This window comes from Oncorhynchus mykiss, chromosome 10 (genome assembly GCF_013265735.2).
Source record: "Oncorhynchus mykiss isolate Arlee chromosome 10, USDA_OmykA_1.1, whole genome shotgun sequence".
NCBI lineage: Eukaryota > Metazoa > Chordata > Actinopteri > Salmoniformes > Salmonidae > Oncorhynchus > Oncorhynchus mykiss.
The window spans coordinates 25,835,612-25,841,611 of NC_048574.1; positions in this window are offsets into that span (position 1 = coordinate 25,835,612).

Consider the following 6,000-nt stretch of genomic DNA (forward strand, 5'->3'; position numbering starts at 1 on the left):
GTGCCTTGAATTCTAAATAAATCACTGACAGTGTCACCAGCAAAGCACCCCCACACCATCACACCTCCTCCTCCTCCTCCTCCTCCTCCATGCTTCACGGAGGGAACCACACATGCAGAGATCATCTGTTCACCTACTCTGCGTCTCCCAAAGAGAAGGCGGATGAAACATAAAAATCTCAAATTTGGACTCATCAGACCAAAGGACAGATTTCCACCGGTCTAATGTAAATTGCTCGTTTTTCTTGGTCCAAGCATGTCTCTTCTTATTATTGGTGTCCTTTAGTAGTGATTTCTTTGCAGCAATTCGACCATGAAGGCCTGAAGGTCTCCTTTGAACAGTCTGTGTTGAGATGTGTCTGTTATGTGAACTCTGTGAAGCATTTATTTGGGCTGCAATGTCTTAAAGTAATGATGGACTATCATTTCTCTTTGCTTATTTGAGCTGTTCTTGACATAAAATGAATATGGTCTTTTACCAAATAGGCTATCTTCTGTATACCACCCCACCTTGTCACAACACAACTGATTGTCTCAAACGCATGAAGAATAAAAGAAATTCCACAAATGAACTTTTAAGAAGGCCCACCTGTTAATTGAAATGCATTCCAGGCGAATACCTCATGAAGCTGATTGAAAGAATGCCAAGAGTATGCAAAGCTGTCATCAAGGCAAAGGGTGGTTACTTTGAAGAATCTCTAATATAAAATATATTTTGATTTGTTTAACACTTTTTAAGTTACTACATCATTCCATATGTGGTATTTCCTAGTTTTGAAGTCGTCACTATTATTCTACAATGTAGAAAATAGTAAAATAAGGAAAAACCATGGAATGAGTAGGTGTGTCCAAACTTTTGACTGGTACTGTACATTTGGTCATATTCGCAGATTCACAGACTATTTGGACTATTTCACTATTATATACATCATTGGTAATAACCTAATCACATAATAAGGGCATCTGTTTGGAAACATTTCTCTTTATAACTGGACGTTTTCTCCAGACTTCTTCATAAACTACAGCGACAAGTGTTTTTCTGCCACAGTCATTACTATAGTTTTCCATGAAGAACATACTTTTTACTTCAAGCTGTATTGCATTGCATAGTGGTTTTCATCCCTGGTCCCAGAGGGCCACACTACAGCACCTGCAATGTGAGGACCCCTAGGACCAGTAGAGAAGAGCACTGAAATATTTCTACAGTTACGACAAAGCAAATTCCAAAGTCCATTTAAAAAAACATGTTCTATGTGCATCAGGGCCATGTTCTATGTGCATCAGGGCACTGTCCTTAATGCACGTGGTGAAATGTGTCATTTCTCGCACCCTCTTTAAACACAGTTAAGTAGGAAATATTTTAGAGGTGGTCGACTAGACTCTCTGTCCAGCCTGCTGATCAGGACGGATGTGGTGTGGAGTTCAGTTAGAAACAGGAAGCTCGTTCTACTCTCCCCCTTGACAGCTCTGTCACAGCAGCCTGTCTGTAAATGGAGCTGTCAGTGAGATGGAGGTGGCCTGAAGAGGCTTTACTGAAGGTGAGAACACAATACATGTACTTCTATTGTCTCATGTTTAAGAGTGTAGGAGCAGCTTGGTTGGGGAAAGATATTTGTTTAACACTTCTGAAGTTGAAGGGGTTCAACTTCAGAGAGACACATCTTGTCATGTTGTTGTCATCCTCACACCAGGGTGAAGACTTGATTTTATTTGGTATGATGAAGTAAAGCTGAGCGTGTAAAGAAAATAAAATTATCATTGCAAAAATACTTTGATGGTAAGGTTTTGTACAATTAAGACAATGTAACTATTTCTGTTTAACTGTATAATCAGCCTACATGTGTCAAATAATGTATCTTCTCTTTGGAATAAAAATTATAGACCAGTCATTAATACTTTATTAGTTTTTATTAGTAATGTAGATCATAGTAACTATTATGCTCAAGGTAGTTAAACATACTAAATGTATTCCTAAGTTTGTGTAAGGGTTTTCCTGTGGTGAAGGAGAGGCGGACCAAAATGCAGCGTGGTGGTTATTCATGTTTTTAATAAAGACGACTATACATGAATAGACTAAACAAAACAAGAAAAGTGAAAACCTAAACAGTCCTATCTGGTGCAAACACAGAGACAGGAACAATCACCCACAAACACAGTGAAACCCAGGCTACATAAGTATGATTCTCAATCAGAGACAATTAATGACACCTGCCTCTAATTGAGAACCATACTAGGCCGAAACATAGAAATACCCAAAACCTAGAAAAACAAACATAGACTGCCCACCCAACTCATGCCCTGACCATACTAAATAAATACAAAACAAAGGAAAGAAAGGTCAGAACGTGACAGTTTGATCAATACCAAATGTACATGATATGCCTCTTCCCTATCTCTATAAATGTGGCTTTTATACCTTTTATCACAAAATCTGCTATAATTTCCCCTAACTGAACCAATGTCTTTCATCAAAGCTGAAAGTGTTCTTATCTTCTGATGCAGATACTGTATCACTGAACCAACAGGGATGTATTGAATACAATACCATCATTATTCTTCCTTCAAAACACAATGGCATGAGGCTATAGCTCTGTGATGACCACACATATCTTGTTGGTATCTGTAGACGTAGGTTGTTTACACATTAGCAATTTTAGTGCTGGGTTTTCTACAGTTTTGTCTTCCGTTTCACTTAGTTTGGGTGCCTATAGAAATGTGATGGAAGCAATCATTAAACCCTTGGTCAGTATCTGATTAACTTGAGATCTTTTTAAGACAACAGTGGGTGTGCAGGAGATTTGTGCAGTTACAGCTGAATAAGGAACAAGTTTGGCCAACACCTATGGAAGAGAGAAAGCAGTAATACATTCTAATAGGGATACCAAACAAATATTCTAAGTTATTTTTAGTAAAGTGAAAAACAGCAGTAAGCAACTGCTCTTGGTGAATTACTTATACAGATGAAAACTATGAAGGAAATACATTAGATTATTCCAAAGAAAAATGCATTGTTGTGCTACTTTTCCCCTTTAAGTATGATAGCCATCTTCAGCCTACAAGGATCTGTCCTCACCGTTGTGTCTGTGGCATCTCTCAGTGTTTTCTCCGCTTTCTGCCTGTGGTGCAGGAGGAAAACCAGTGAGTAGCACTGTATTAAATATTATGAAATGTATTACAATGTATTACATGTTACACTAATCAACCTGTACAATGTCATAATCAATTTTTCATGTAGCACTAAAGCTAACTCAATGTACCTAACTTACTTAATTTGCCACTTTGACTTGTTATGAAATAATTGTACCGAATCAGTCAGTGTAGTGTAAAAAAAACATTAGGAACGCCTTCCTTATATTAAGTTGCACCACATTTTGCAGCCTCAATTCGTTGGGGTATGGAAATCGTTCCACAGGGATGCTGGCCCATGTTGACTCCAATGCTGGCTGGATGTCCTTTGGGTGGTGGACTGCTCTTGATACACACGGGAAACTGTTGAGCGTGAAAAACCCAGCAAAGTTGCAGTTCTTGACACACTCAAACCGGTGTGCCTGGCACCTACTACCATACCCCGTTTCAAGGCACTTCAATATTTTGTCTTGCCCATTCACCCTCTGAATGGCACACATTAACAATACATGTTTCAATTGCCTCAAGGCGTAAAAATCCTTCTTTGACTTGTCTCCTCCCATTCACACATTTGAAATGGATTTAACAGGTGACATCAATAAGGGATCATAGCTTTCACCTGGTCATGTCATGGAAAGAGCAGGTGTTCCTAATGTTTTGTACACTCAGTGTAAGTGCCATTAAATACAATTGTCACCCATTTCTGTAGAAATAATACATGAAGAGAATCAAATTTATGACCCTCAAATATTGTAAGTATAACATAAACATAGATATGAAATAATTGATGCACTGTAGGACCGATTGTGATCTTATGGATATGGTGAATATTACATGGATGAATAGAAAAATGAGTTGTATGTATTTTCTAATGTGAAATTCATAAAGTAGGAATTTTCTATCATTCATAAAAGAGTTGTTTCTATTCTGACATTACAGTTTAATTACATGTTGTAAAACAATTTAACCTCATTATTGGCTAATATATTACAATATGATTTTAGCTTACATAACTCTGCCCACTCCACAGCAAAGGTAGAAGATTTGCAGTTATGCGATCTCAAACAGGTAAACTGACATTGTGATTCATCATACCATTTGGGGCAGTTTCACAAGCAGGACCAGTCCTTATTCTACTTAAATGAATCCAGATTAATAATGGATTTTACCGATTGTGATATCTCTTCTCACATTGAATGATTGAATTAATCAAATTAACATGCTATGGCTATCTTGTGCTGATCAACAGTAAATGATATGTTCTCACCACTGAATCATTGTCAATTGAATTTTTTGAGGGGGGTTTCTAGTCACATGACCCAACCAGACAATAAGAGACCTGCCTCCAACACCAGTGCAACAACCTGGTCTCTGAGGATTTTGTATTGTTCTGTATCTGTATCCGTGACACTCCATTTAGTATGATATGTTATGTTTCGTATGGTGTGTATTAATTTGTGGATGTCCAACACCGATTCGTATGATATGTTATAAATTATCATTCGTATTATATGTTATGATTTTGCAAAATGTTCAATATGTTGCGAATTTGTAAAACGTATGATAGAGTATGTTACGAATTCTAGCTAGGTGGCTAACGTTAGCTAGCTGACTAACCTTAGCTAGGCTAGGGATTCGGGTTAGGGGTTAGGGTTAAGTTTAGGAGTTAGGTGAAAGGGTTAGGGCTAGCTAAAAGGGTTAAGGATAGGGTTAGCTAAAAGGGTTAAGGTTAGGGTTAGGGTTAGCTAAAAGGGTTAATGTTAGGGTGAGCTAAAAGGGTTAAGGTTAGGGTTAGCTAAAAGGGTTAAGGTTAGGGTGAGCTAAAAGGGTTAAGATTAGGGGAAGGGTTAGCTAAAATGCTAAGTAGTTGCAAAGTATCTAAAAAGTAGTAAGTAGTTGAAAATTTGCTAATTAGATAAAATGGTGTCCCTAATGAGATTCGAACTCGCAACCTTTAGGTTTCTAGACGTTCATGTTAAGCACCTACCAATCCACCCCGACCAGCCACCCTAATTTTGTTTTTGCCTTCAGTAACCATCTGTCTTAAGTAAAAATACCAAACGCAACATACAGTTCAAGTCGGAAGCTTACATGCACCTTCGCCAAATACATTTAAACAGAGTTTTTCACAACTCCTGACATTTAATCGTAGTAAATATTCCCTGTCTTAGGTCAGTTAAGATCACCACCTTATTTTAAGAATGTGAAATGTCAGAATAATAGTAGAGAGAATTATTTATTTCAGCTTTTATTTCTTTCATCACATTCCCAGTGGGTCGGAAGTTTAAATACACTCAATTAGTATTTGGTAGCATTGCCTTTAAATTGTTTAACTTGGGTCAAACGTTTTGCATAGCCTTCCACAAGCTTCCCACAATAAGTTGGGTGAATTTTGACCCATTCGTCCCAACAGAGCTGGTGTAACTGAGTCAGGTTTATAGGACTCCATGCTCGCACACGCTTTTTCAGTTCTGCCCACAAATTTTCTATAGGATTGAGGTCAGGGCTTTGTGATGGCCACTCCAAAACCTTGACTTTGTTGTCAAGCTATTTTTCAACAACTTTGGAAGTATGCTTGGGGTCATTGTCCATTCGGAAGACCCATTTGCGACCAAGCTTTAACTTTCTGACTGACGTCTTGAGATGTTGCTTCAATATATCCACATAATATTCCTTCCTCATGATACCATTTATTTTGTGAAGTGCCCCAGTCCCTCCTGCAGCAAAGCACCCCCACAACATGTTGCTGGCACCCCCGTGCTTCACAGTTGGGATGGTGTTCTTCGGCTTGGAAGCCTCCCACTTTTTCCTCCAAACATAATGATGGTCATTTTGGCTAAACAGTTCTATTTTTTTTCATCAGACATCGGACATT